The sequence below is a fragment of the Gobio gobio genome (genome assembly GCF_949357685.1).
Source record: "Gobio gobio genome assembly, chromosome: 13".
Taxonomy (NCBI): domain Eukaryota; kingdom Metazoa; phylum Chordata; class Actinopteri; order Cypriniformes; family Gobionidae; genus Gobio; species Gobio gobio.
The window spans coordinates 18,146,015-18,160,397 of record NC_137106.1 but is presented as its reverse complement, the minus strand read 5'-3'; positions in this window follow the sequence as shown (position 1 = coordinate 18,160,397).

The window sequence follows — 14,383 nt, the reverse complement described above, 5'->3', positions numbered from 1 at the left end:
TGAAAAAAGACTTCTGTTTTCATTTGTACATCCAAACAAGCCATGATCTCTCGAGGACAAACAAATATGGCGCTCGCATGGGTGTGCCAAATTCTCTGGGCGGAGGAAAGGGAGGTAACCATTCCTGTTATGACGTCATAACAGGAAAATTCAAGATCAGCTCGTCTGAGCTGTCATTTTCTCAAAGGCAGAGAAAGACAGCCAGAACTCGGTTTATACCGATCAAAATTTCTAGCCACTTGGGGACAATATTCAGGCTAGGGGAACTCATATTAATGTTGAAAAACCTCATAAAATGAAAATTTCATGCCATGGGACCTTTAAAGAATAATTCAGGATAAATCTATATGTGATGATATTTTAAACAAGCATGTGCAATTGCCTATTATTTCACTTTGCAGTCTATTTTGGATGTCGACTATCTGTAGATATTGTGGCACAGGCTTTTTAATTGACACCCCTAAGAGGTGCTGATCTCACCACATGTGTGTGTGAGAGAGACAAAGTGTTCTCATCTTTACCCTGTCTTCTTTTAAATTCCATCTCCCTCTGTGTCCTCTTTCTACAGTCTGACACACAGTGTTCAAGTAAAACACTTCTGCTACTTTAGCATTCTAATGAACAATGTGTACCTGTCTGCCATGTTTCAGAGGGATTACACAAAACTCTCAATTGGGCATTTGCAAGTCCATTTTATCTTTAAGCATCCCAGACCGAGATTGCATCTCGCACATTTTCACTGTCTGGGTCATCAGAATGATGTACCATAGCACTGTGATCTCAGACAAGCAGCCCTGCTGCATCTAAATGGCTGGTGGTTGGAGGTAATGTCTCTGGTTTAATACAGCGTGTGTCTGCTACCGTTTAGCATCACTCCATAAACACCGAAAGTGATGTCACTGCAGGGTTCATGATGCTTATCACTGCTTGCCTGCTGTTCACTGTGAGAGCTGAGGTTTAATGACACAATCAGGAGACTTGTTACATTTACATTTTATGCATTTGGCAGACGCTTTTATCCGCAGCGAATTACGGCACATTCAACTTTAGTCTTTTGTAGTTTGTTTTGTTTTTAGTTTTGTTGTTATTTAGGGGGGGGGGGGGGGGGGGGGGTATTTTCCGAAATAGGTTATACCACAATAATAGACTGGTGTGAAAAAATTGCAGGCTCCACAAAAAGTTGGACAAAAACACAGAAATTGCATGTAGACTGTGAAAAAATTGCTGCAGCCCGGTAATCAGTCAATGAAGAGAATGCAGGTGTGCCGTATTGACTAAGTCAAAATACATATATATTGGTATATTTATGGAATTAAACCTATAGATGTTGCTATCGCCTTAAAGAAGAAGAAAAAAACGAACACCTAATCACCCGTGACACACTTACGCCTGTGACATCACGTTATGTGTAGTCTGGTGGTGGTTTAAAAAACCTATTCCACATTTATATGTGGAAATAAGATGTTGCCACAACCCTTGATTTCCATCTTTAGTTGCCTACATTTTAGATAAGGCCTATAGGTAACAGGACAAGTGTGTCACACCCTCTCCAAGGGTTCCATTCACTGTATTGTTCAATGAGGGACTGATTGGAGAGACATAATCTATAAAACCTTCTCTGGCAGTCATCTAGCATTCAATGTACGTCTTGAAGGCACTGAAGAGATGCTTATTTAAAGGTGCAGTGTGTATTATTTATGAGTGTCTTTTGACAGAAATGGAATATAATATACATAACTATGTTTTCAGTCGCGTATAAAGACCTTGCATAGTGTACCGTAATGTTTTTATTACCTTAGAATGAGCCATTTCTATCCCCATACACCGCGGGTTCCCTTACAGTGAGTCGCCATTTTGCACCGTCATGTTTCTACAGTAGCTAAACGGACCAACTTCTCTACAGAGCGCTATTCACTCTCTGCTCTCTCCGACGATGACATCTTTGTCCCGTGTCTGCCCCCGTAGCTTCTCTATGTGCTCCGAAAGGAAAGCGTTGGGTGATGCAATTCACAACCTCACTGTTGGATGCTGCACCTTTGGATGCTGCATGCTGCACCTTTAACTGCATTTAATATTTACAAAGGTAAATTATTCTTTTTCTCAGCAGGCCTACAAGGTTACATGGTAAGAAACAACACCTTATTTTCTTTATTCTACTATTCACAGCATAAATCATAAATCATACTGTATCTGTCAGATGTAAATCAGGCTTGTGTCGCTTACATTTAAGTCCTTTGACACTCCACATGGTTGTTTTTGTCTTGAAAAGTCACCTTTAGCATGTATTAACCATGTCAGTGCACGGCACCTGACAGCTTAATGATGGTGAAGTTATGGCCCGCTGACAGTGACAAATATCTCTACCCCAGTGGATAAGACTGAAAGATGAAATATTGGAAGAATAAAACCGAAGGGGGTTAGAAAAATGTGCTGAATCTTTAGCACAACAACATATAGGGGGGAGAAAGATAGACAGACAAGATTAAGTGAAAATATTTATGCATTACAGAAAGAAATCATATGTATGTGGTCTAAAGCTTCAAAAAGGAACACAATACATAATCCCTCCTGGTTAAGAATAGACTAGCCAGAATGGTTTAGGTTAGTGCTGATTTTTTAATGGTGTAGTCTAGTAGAACTACTTCCAGTTAGATTCAGAAGTGCATACTATGGACCCGTTACTATGGTTGCGTCCGAAATCGCATATTTTTTATGTACTTATTTTGAACAAGCAATTCCTTCATAAAAAAGTACATGAGTGTGAAGTTTGAATGTGTGTAGTGTGAATGTAATCTGGACGCACTACATTTGCCATGCTGACCTACCAGCGTCAGTTAAGTCGCTTCACTGCCATTCAAAAATCCTCTCCCATGGTCTCATGGGATCATCGTATGCATCGTATGCACACTTCAGAATCTCGCCGCAAGAAGTAGGTCATCTGGGTACTTTTTGCCTAGCCTACTCTATTATGAGTACTGTGAATTCTGACCTACTACTCTTGTCCACAGACTGTAAAAAAATATGGACGTAGTGTCCGTGACGTCACCCATAGGATTCTGAAGAGCAGTTTTGAAGCCGTTGCCATCTTGGCAGCGCGTCACACCCGGATAACTGAAAATGGGCAAAGAGGCGGGACGTGGGTGGAGCTGAGGTGACGTGATGACTAACAGACAGCAGACAAAATGACAATCCACCTGTCACTCAAAGTGGCCACGCCCTTAATTATGCAGAACTTTAAGGCTTTATATAATGTAAACGAGTTCTTAAAAAATGCACCCCCTCACAGTTGTCATGAAGGGCAAAATTAGCTATATAGACAAAAACCACAATTTGTACCAGGTTGTAAACATGTTTTTTCTGCTGTAAAGAGATTCTGCTCCCTTTTGGAGCCTGCCCCTAGCGGCCAGTCGATGAATTGCAGTTTAAGTCACTTCCGTATTGGCTTCAAGTGAAACTGGGGGAGGTTGCCGCTTACTCTTGTCACGTACTGTTTTTCAAAATATCTAATTGCGATTATTCCGTTTAAAATTGCGATTGCGATTTAAAATGTGATTATTATTATTATTATTTTTTACAAATGAAAAGTGTGTATATAACATTTTGTGTTTATATATTAATATGACTAATAATAATTATTATGATTATAATTATTGCTAAATAAAAATAAGAAATATTACTATTACAATAACATTCATTATTAAAAAATTTAAAATAGAGCAATTAAGAATAAATATAACAGTATAATAATAATAATAATATTTATATTTTACAGAAAACTAAAAATGATGGGTTACCTGTTATTATCCTGACAGCCTATGATTAAAAATCATTAGAAAGGTCTAAGGATTTATTGTAAAAAAAACAATTATAATTATACAAATCTGTGCTTTTTATCTGTGATATAAAGTCCATGTCTTTAATATGAAATATAAGCCTCACTTATGCATCCACTGTGGGGATTAAAACTCCTGTACATTGAAGAAAAACACATGGATTGTCATATAAATTTATTTAGAGAGAAGTATTATTTTTCTTATTTTCTACCCAAAAGTTTCATTCATACTGTAGGCCAGAGGGCGCCCTCAAGCAGAAATGCCACATTTGCCTCAGAAGAAGTAATTATTCGTTTTCAGAAAATCCCTATGGGAAATCCCTAATGTGAAGCTTGCGCTGTAGGCTGAATAAAACGAAGATAGAAACGCTTTGACTGATTAAACATGAAGATAATACTTCTGCGACAAGATATGAGGCGTTTCTCAATGTCAAGGAAGGATACTCGGAAGCCAGAATTTCGAGGATGCTACGTCATCGACATCCGTCGAAGGACTGTTCCAATGTCGAGGATCCTCGGAATTTCAACCAAGGTCTGAGTCCTTTGTTTGAAAAATATGCCATATACAGGAAAGGATGCATACGAGTAGACTTCGCGCTCTCAAATCACCCACAATCCTATGCGCGCAGCTTTGCTATCTTGTTCAAAAAATACAAAATATCGGACGTTGGTGGAGTCAGAGCGTTAACGGGCAATATGCTTTCAAGTGTAAGTATTTACGTTACCAAACATTTGTTATAACCGTAGTAAATATAAGTAAAGTTTAACGTTTAAATGCCAGTACAAATTACTACCGTATTGATATTATACAAATTACTTTATTGATGGCTAACGGACCTTTTCACTGACTTAATGACGCAATGACGTGCACTTGCAAGCCTGTTCCCTTTACGTGTTCTCCGAATGCTAAAGAGGAGCCTCGCCTAGCCTCTGAAGGAAGTGACTTGGAGGACCAGTCCTGCAGAGGAAGTATCCTTGACATTGAGAAACACCTATGGTGTATTTGAGTTCTTCAAGCCTTCTCGGGTATTTTCATAATAATACAAGTTGATTGACATTATTAAATGTTGTATTTGGTTGGACAACAGGTTTATGAACATTTCACATTACCTACTAGTTTGTGAAGTTGTTTGACACATATGCTCAAACTCACAGTGCTTTCAGACGGAGCAGTGTTTACTACTGATCACAGAGCCACTCTTCATTAACACGTTGGGCATTTATTTATTTCATTAAAATCGCAGCCTTTGCGCTTTCATAATCGCACATAAGCCAAATCGCTGATTGTGGTTTGATTTCGATTCATTGTGCAGCCTTATCACCTACCATATAGTAAGGAGAGTACTGTATGCGATTTCGTATGCAGCCAAAGTCATGAGGCCACGGGAGAGGATTTGTGAATGGGAGTGAAGCGACATAACTGACGCTGGTAGGTCACATGATAATGACAACATGCCGAATGTAGTATGTTCAGATTACATTCATAATCATACTACACACACAGAACATTTCTTTTAGCAGGTTGAGGAGTAATTACTTATTCAAAATAAGTTCGAGATTATGCCATTTCAGATGTAGCCTTAGCGTTTTCTAATGAATTAGTTGCATCTGCAAAATACCTACTGGAATGTATCAATGTAACATGCAGAACGCACTAATATAGATAAAGCAGGCCAAGTGGCCATTCACACAACACATTTTTTTTTGTAGACAAAAAACACGCAAGGTCTAGATAGGCGTTATTATTTAGCCATTTTAACTGAAGCGTTGCATCATGCACGAGATGCAGCAAAAGATGCAAGACCTGAGCACAACTGTCAAACATGTCTGTCTAGCGCATGTTTACATAGAAAAAGTGGAAAAACGCAATGGAACGCAAAAACATTCCCAACAAATTTGAGGATCGGACCTATAGTATTTGTCAGTAAAATGATACTGTGCATTGTTAAACTTTTCATGCGTACAAAAAGGCAGGCACAAAGCTCAGTATTTGCAGAAAAATGTGTGTTTGCAGAAAAATGTGTACAACACATTGGATCATTTCCCAAAACACAATCCGCAACAGAGAAATATTTCGCTGTTCTCCAGCTTTCCTGTAACCCAGATAGAGAAAGCAGATGTAATTTGTGTAGCCACTGTATTTATACAGAAGTTCTATAGAGACACTGAAAAGATTCTCCACTGACACATCTTCATGTATCACTGTCTCCAACTGAGCACTGCTGGGAGCCTTTACCACTCACAAGAGCCACTGGGAAATCATCTTCCCCCGTGCAAGGGATTGTTTGCTGTCTCATATCCCCCAAAAAAAGTTTGGGGAATTTCTGGACGCTGCTACATTATTGGCTTGGATGGCTCATTGCTCTCAGCGGGAATTTTATATTTATCTCATTGTAGATGCAGAGCAGTTCAGCCTAAATTCAGTGCTAAGTTGATCATTTAAACAATTTTTCAATTATGTTTATCTTAAAATGTAATCTGTCATTTTGAATCAGAGCCCCTCTCTGTCTGGGGTTTGCTTGTGCTGAGAGTACTTAGACACACAAGCATGGGGACATTTAGGATATACCTCACCTAATCGTGTATCCTAGCAACCAAGTGATTTTCTAGACCTCCCAGGATATATCGCAACAAATTAGCTTGAACGTGTGTGTGAGAGAGTTTATGTCTGCGGATCAGATATAATCTGCATCATTTGGAAATTTGTGTCCAGCGATAGAAAGATTAAAAAAGAGTCTGTGCATCTCATTTATATTTGACAAATATTTATGTCTGATTGCAAAGCACTGATGTCGACATTCTGCTCAGAGCATTTAGAGAGAGGCATGCATGTAACAAAACCTGACATCAGGCAGACTATATTATGAGACTGAATTTATTTCAGAAAATGATTATTAATGAAATTAGAAAACCAAATATTTGGAGTTGGCTGTTCTAGATATTTCCAGGCCCCAATCAGATCTGTGACTAACTGCAGCGTGAGCAGTTTGGACAAGAACTTTAAAAAGGGTTTGAAGTTCAAGCCATTATTAGCATGTGCTTTTTATTCATGCTGTTTGGGAATTTGATTTTCATAAGATGTAAATGACTCAGGGAGCCACATTTTAGCTGTAGGGGCCACAGACCGGATGTGATTAATAGCGGTGGAACCATTTGCTCTATTAATAATCTTTTGAAGCGCATTCATAATGGATAATGGCTTTGTAATGGGTGGATGTGAACGGCTGACTGGCAGGAAGATAGTTCTGTTGTTCTGATGGATGAGTCTCCTGGTGATGATAGAGTATCCTCTGGCACTGGAGGACAGTATCATACCTGCTTGAATGCTGAAACAAACCTTTTGTTTTCTTTATATTGTTAATGAATAACCAAAATATTGTGAGTGATGTTTTCAGTACAAATGCTTTGGTGTGTATAGGCAGCGTGTAGGAAAGACAACAGTGCAATATGCAAATGATAACAACATAATTATGCAGCCAAATTAGGCAGATATCAATGAGGACTGTTGTCCAAGTTGTGAAATATAACTTCATCCTTGAAAACTGAACAAAACTATGGAAAAAGAATAAGACTCTGACTATATATAGACTATATACAGAAAGAATATATTGGTACATTTGCATTGAGACTCCAAACTTTTGACCGGAAGTGTATATTAATCAGAAGTTGGTCATTTTTCAATTATGTGAGAATCATTAACCTGGTTACTGTAATAAAATAATATATATATATATATATATATATATATATATATATATATGTAATCAAGATAAATATTTTGGTTTAGAAATGACAGCTGGCATTTACTGTACTGTACCTGTATTAATCAGAATTTTGGTTCATATAAACACCTTATTGAAGGAACATTAATTTATGTCTGTGCATATTTAAACATGAATGCAAATGTAATGTGCATGTATACATTGCCACTGTTTCAGAGCATCATTCTTTCTACATGTGTACCAAGTGAATTATACTGTATTTTTAGATCTGATGAAATGTCGGAAATTATTTTTGAGGGGACTGAAGTTTGAGAGCTCACTTTATTTTTGCCTAGAAAAGTCATAAATTGACGTTGTTATGACACTTGGTGGTTGAAATGACCTTTAGGTTTATCCCAAGCAACCTCTCAAATGTCCTCACCGTTACACTCTCCCTCCCTCCACTGCTTTACCCTTTCCTTGTTTGAATGCTAATAAGTAAACAGCACGCTTTCTTCACACGAGGAGGAAAAATACTCCACTCTCCTCTTTATCCACGCCAGAGTCTTCTCTCTTTCAGACGGTAAAAACACAGGCTCCAATAAGTCTATTTGGATGCAGCTGCTGTGTAATTGGATTTGTTATTAGTTGAACTGTCAGTAAATTAAAAATTGATCTTGGGGAACGAACTACAAAAAAGGGAATAACGCCCACCCTGAAGCTCACAGTTACTTGATTGGAAATAGCGCATGCTTTAAAGGACTATTTTGAGTCCGGTACAAGTTAAGCTCAATCAACCACTTTTGTGACATAATATTACCACATTAAATCAACATTATTTCACAAGTGCTGTTGATTGAGCTTAAAGGGATAGTTCACCCAAAAACGAAATTTTTATGTTTATCTGCTTACCCCCAGGGCATCCAAGATGTAGGTGTCTTTGTTTCTTCAGTAGAACACAAATTAAGATTTTTTAACTCCAACCGTTGCAGTGTGATAGTCGTATAATGCGTGTCAATGGTGATATTTTAGAGTATGAGAGCAATGAGAGTAAAAACACATAGACATACAAATCCATATTAAACCATGCGGCTCATGGCGACACATTGATGTCTTAAGACACGAAACGATCGGTTTCTGCGAGACGTTTTTTTTTTTTTTACCTCTTATCAGACGAATGTCATCTAGTATTCCCAGCGCCATAACTTCTGGCGAATAAGGTCAAAATACTGGCGCAACCAAAGACATATATATGTAGATGCCTCATTCGACCGATCCGCGCAGGCACTAATGAGGAATCTATGTATATCTATGATCGCGCCGGTATTTTGCATGTATTTTGACCTTATTCGCCAGAAGTGATGGCGCGGGGATGGCTGATGCAGAGCCATAGAAAAAAATTAAATACATTTTTAAATATGGATATTTTTCTTACACAAACGCATCGATTCGCTTCAGAAGGCCTTTATTAACACCCCGGAGCCACGTAGAGCACGTTATTTGACGGACAGATGCATTTTTTATGGACTTCAAAAACAGAGCAACTATTACTGCTATTATAATGCTGTTAATAAAATGCCAGAACATTTTTAATATAACTCAGATTTTATTCGTCTGAAAGAAGAATGTCATATACACCTAGGATGACTTGAGGGTGAGTAAATCATGGGCTAATTTTCATTTTTGGGTGAACTATCCCTTTAACTTGAACCTGGAATATTCCTTTAATTGCCAACCCTCTGGTCCTCTTCGGTCAAAAATGACAGAAACATTTGACGTTTTTTGAAATGTAATTTTTTTTTGCTTCATCAGAATGGGATGACACTTGGTCCACATTGTAAGGCTTTGGTCACTTTTGACCGCGAAGAAGCCAAGTGTGACCCTTAAACAGAGGTTTAAGCAGTCTGTCAGCATGAACAGATATGCATACAAACACATGCACAAATAAACAAACAAACAAAAAAGAGATTTACTGGCATTTGTGCCAGTAGGGTCACTGCTGTTTCAGGTGGCAGTCATTGTGTCTCCGACCAGTGTCAGTAAATTCATTACACCCCATGTGCACCGATTACCTACTAATTAACATCTTGCTTATCACCTGTCAACAAACCATTAAAGCAAATTATACTGCTTGTGGCCACTTAGCCATGAGGACAAGCCACATCTATACAAGCCTCCAGTCTCAGTTGTTATAGAGCTCTTGCCGTGCCTTAAAATTTTATAACCTATAAACTGTTTAGAGAAAATGACACTATGAGGGTTGACAGCACCAAAATGTCTTGTCATCTAATTAACCGTACAATGTTGTTCACCCGATAGACGGACATTAACATAATCTGCATAGCATAATTAGGAATCAAGAGTGTCTGCTTCCGCCAAACGTCCTGTAGTGCTTGCTGGAAGGGTCTGTACTGATTGAGGCTGCTGTGATTTATGAGACTGCTAGACTTCAAAGACTGCTCTCTCCCATTCCCAAGAAAGGGTTAGATCAGCTGAGCGAACAAGGCTTTGCTAGTCCCTCCTGTGGCCTGGGTAGACAGGGTCTTGCGTTTCTGCTCCCAAGGGTGCTTCTCGTGGAACTAGCTATAACTAGAGTGCACCACATTACCTCACAGCGAACAGGACTGCTGGACTCAAGTGTAAAGTGTTAAATGTTGGAGTGACCCTTACAAAAAGTTTATTCTAGTGTGCTATTGGTATACTTCTTATAAATGTAACTTTCTTTGTGCTTATCTGATATGCTTCACAAAATTAAACTTAGACAAGACTATAAATACAGCAAATTTTCTTTTGCCTATACGTGAACTTAATCTTTTGATCAAGATATTCTAAAGGAAAGTATTTTTATAGTCAAAGTAAACTGGATAGCTGCTTTATAGTAGAAATGAAAGTGTAATTCTAATTGAAAGCAACACTGACCCTAACACACACTGACGTGACCTGATTTTGCATCATGTATTGGAAACCTTTCCAGTGTAAGTTAAATCAATTAGATATTACATATGTACAATGTAAAGGGAAGTGCTTAGGCAAGTTCGCGAGTTTATGTCTAAAAGTGGGTTTAAACACAGCCTTTTACACTGATTTTATTTATGCTACATAACATATACTTGTAAAATATTCTTGAACAGTACTTAAGTTGACTTGAACAACCTTAAAGTATACTTCTTTATTGTATAAGAGGAATCCTCTAAATTATATTATTAAGCTAACTTTCTAAATTGCCATCTGTTGGCCACAACAATCTCATATTAAATGCAAATGAATGATGCAAATGGAACCTTAATGAAAATGATACCTTTTAACATGCATGGGAGGGTCTGGACTGCAAATGTCTAAAAACGTATCAAGGTTGTTGTTGTTTAGTATCCTTCGGAAATTCTAGTTCTAGCATTAGTGTCAATTGTAATATTGTGCACTCTCCCTATTTGCAGATGTTCTGCAGTCATTACTTAGAGGACAATGGTGATGTTGAAGAGGAAATTCCCCCTTATTTGTAGGGTGTATTCATCCCATTTACTGCTCTGTTACACTTTGTTAAAAAATGTTGAGAATCGTGGCTCAGCTGGAATGCATCACTGTATAGGCAGCTAAAAATTAGTTCAGGGGTTTTTCTCTCTCTATTCCAGTCCAGGAAAAGCTCCCCTAGATCCTAGTCTTATCAAAAGTGCAATAGCAAAAACGGTGTAACATCAAATCAGGACTGTTGCCAACATATTAATATCCACAATTAAGTATTCTAGTCTTTGGGTAAGCTATACAATACCTCTGGATAGGTTCCTACACTAATGAGAGTGAAGAGATTAAGGTGAAAGGGATTTTTTGACAGAAATGTGTGAACATACAAAAAAAGATACACACACACACACACACACACATCCAGGCCAGCCCACGCCACCCCCTCCACCCCTGGCTATCTGATGTTCTCTGCGAGCATCATTTTAAACTCAGGGCAGCAGAGCGCAAATCAAAAGATCCCACTGACCTTAGTTTGTATCAGTCACACCCTTCCTTCTCTGCAAATGTGCCCACTGCTAAAACAACATTCTACCACAACAAAATTAACAATTCTTCTGACTCTCGCATGCTTTTCAATATCTTTTCCTCTCTTCTTTATCCTCCCCATCCCCCTTTTCCCTCAACTTTAACAGCTGATGACTTTGCCACATTCTTCATGAATAAAACAACAACTATCAGTGGCAAAAACTGACAAACGCACCTTAAAAACCAGCACACACATACACACTACCCTCCTATCCACTCTCGAAGGCAGAAGTCTCCAAACACTTCCTTTCCAATCAACCTACTACCTGTCTGCTTGATCCTATCCCCACTCATCTCGTTCAAGCCATTTCTTCACCTGCAATGCAGGTACCTTTCCAACAACATTTAAGCAGGCTCGGATAAGCCCACTGCTTAAGAATCACACTCCAAATCTAGCACTTTTACAAAATGGTACCGCTTCTTCCATTCATTGCTAAGACAACCAAGTCTCTACCTTTCTCACATTGAACAACCTCCAGGACAACAACCAGTCGGCTTCAAAAGCAGCCACTCAACTGAGACTGCCTTGCTCTCTCTGAAACTGGCAAGAACAGCTTCCGAATCATATCTATCTGCTGCTTCTGACACAGTTAACCTCATTGTCACCTCATGACAATGGGCATCTCAGGAACCGCACTCCAGTGGTTCAAGTCTTACCTCTTAGGTAGGTACTTTAGGGTGTCTTGGAGAGGTAAGGCGCCTAGATCGCAACATCTAGGTACTGGGGTGCCTCAGGGCTCAATATTTTGACCACTTCTTTTCTCCATCTACATGATGTCACTAGGGTCTGCCATTCAGAAACATGCCATTCCTGTTGCTGATATCCTGATGACACAAAACTCTACCTCTCATTCCAGCCAAATGCTCAACCCTGTAGATTTGCCTTCTACAACATTAGGAAGATCAGGCCCTTCCAATCGGCCCATGCTGCACAACTCCTTGTCCAAGCTCTTGTTCTACCCAGATTGGACTATTGTAATGCTCTCTTTGCAGGCTTTCCATCATGTACTGTCAAACCTCTGCAACTGATCCAGAATTCAGCAGCGAGAGTGGTGTTTAACGAGTCAAAGAGAGTGCACATCACACCTATCTTCATCAATTTTCACTGGTTGCCAATAACAGCGTGCATCAAATTTAAAGCACTGATTTTTGCCTACAGAACGACCACTGACCTAAACTCACTACTTCAGACTTCCCTTTCAAAAGCTACTCTCAATAGCTGCGTTTCCACTGCAGGAACTTTCCCCAGGAACTAGGAACTTTGGGGGGTACTCGGTGTGTTTCGACCGCAGGAACCAGGGTCTAAATGAAGTTCCGGGTAAAAATGTCCCCCTCCGAAAGTCCCTGCTTGCGAGGTAGTGCTTTTTCAAAGTTGAACATGCTGATTGGTTGAGCTCACTCAGCATTCTATTTCAACCAGTCTTTTGCGAGGATCGTTCTGCATTCAGCAAATATTCTATTCAATAAAAAATACGACCGCTGGACCGACGACGAAATTCAGGCTTTATTGAGCATATACAGTATGTGGAGGAGGACATCCAGTGGGAACTGGAAACGGCGACCCGCAATGAAAAGGTATACCTGAAGATATTGAGTCGGTTATGCGAGCTGGGCATTGTTCACACTGGAAAACAGTGCAGAGAGAAGTTTAAAAATGAAAACAAGATTACACGAAATTAAAGGATCATAACAAACGGAGCGGTTCCGATCGGTATACCAACAAGTGGTATGACCGCCTGGACGCGTTGTGGCTCCAATGAATTGCAGGCAACGGAGACCAGCGTGTTTTCCCCTGCTATCACCAGAAGCCTTCGTCCCATGTCTCCTGCCAAAACGCACACATGCCGAGGTATAAAGCTGACAAAAAATATATATTTAAAAACTGTAACTGATTTGTAATCGTTAATGGTTTTGAGTCGTTGTGTTGTTTTTAATTGTAAACTTAAATTGCCCATGATAAAAAAAAAACTGCAAGCTGGGCATTGTTCAAATGAAGATTTTGTGGTGAAAACACTTTAAATAATTAATTGATGGTTTCTATTGTTTCATGATTGGCTTGTGTATTTACACTCACCTAAAGGATTATTAGGAACACCATAATAATACTGTGTTTGACCCCCTTTCACCCGCAGAACTGCCTTAATTCTACGTGGCATTGATTCAACAAGGTGCTGAAAGCATTCTTTAGAAATGTTGGCCCCTATAGGATAGCATCTTGCAGCTGATGGAGATTTGTGGGATGCACATCCAGGGCACGAAGCTCCCGTTCCACAACATCCCAAAGATGCTCTATTGGGTTGAGATCTGGTGATTGTGGGGGCCATTTTAATACAGTGAACTCATTGTCATGTTCAAGAAACCAATTTGAAATGATTGGAGCTTTGTGACATGGTGCATTATCCTGCTGGAAGTAGCCATCAGAGGATGGGTACATGGTGGTGATAAAGGGATGGACATGGTCAGAAACAATGCTCAGGTAGGCCGTGGCATTTAAACGATGCCCAATTGGCACTAAGGGGCCTAAACTGTGCCAAGAAAACATCCCCCACACCATTACACCACCACCACCAGCCTGCACAGTGGTAACAAGGCATGATGGATCCATGTTCTCATTCTTTTTACGTCAAATTCTGACTCTACCATCTGAATGTCTCAACAGAAGTCGAGACTCATCAGACCAGGCAACATTTTTCCAGTCTTCAACTGTCCAATTTTGGTGAGCTTGTGCAAATTGTAACCTCTTTTTCCTATTTGTAGTGGAGATGAGTGGTACCCGGTGGGGTCTTCTGCTGTTGTAGCCCATCCG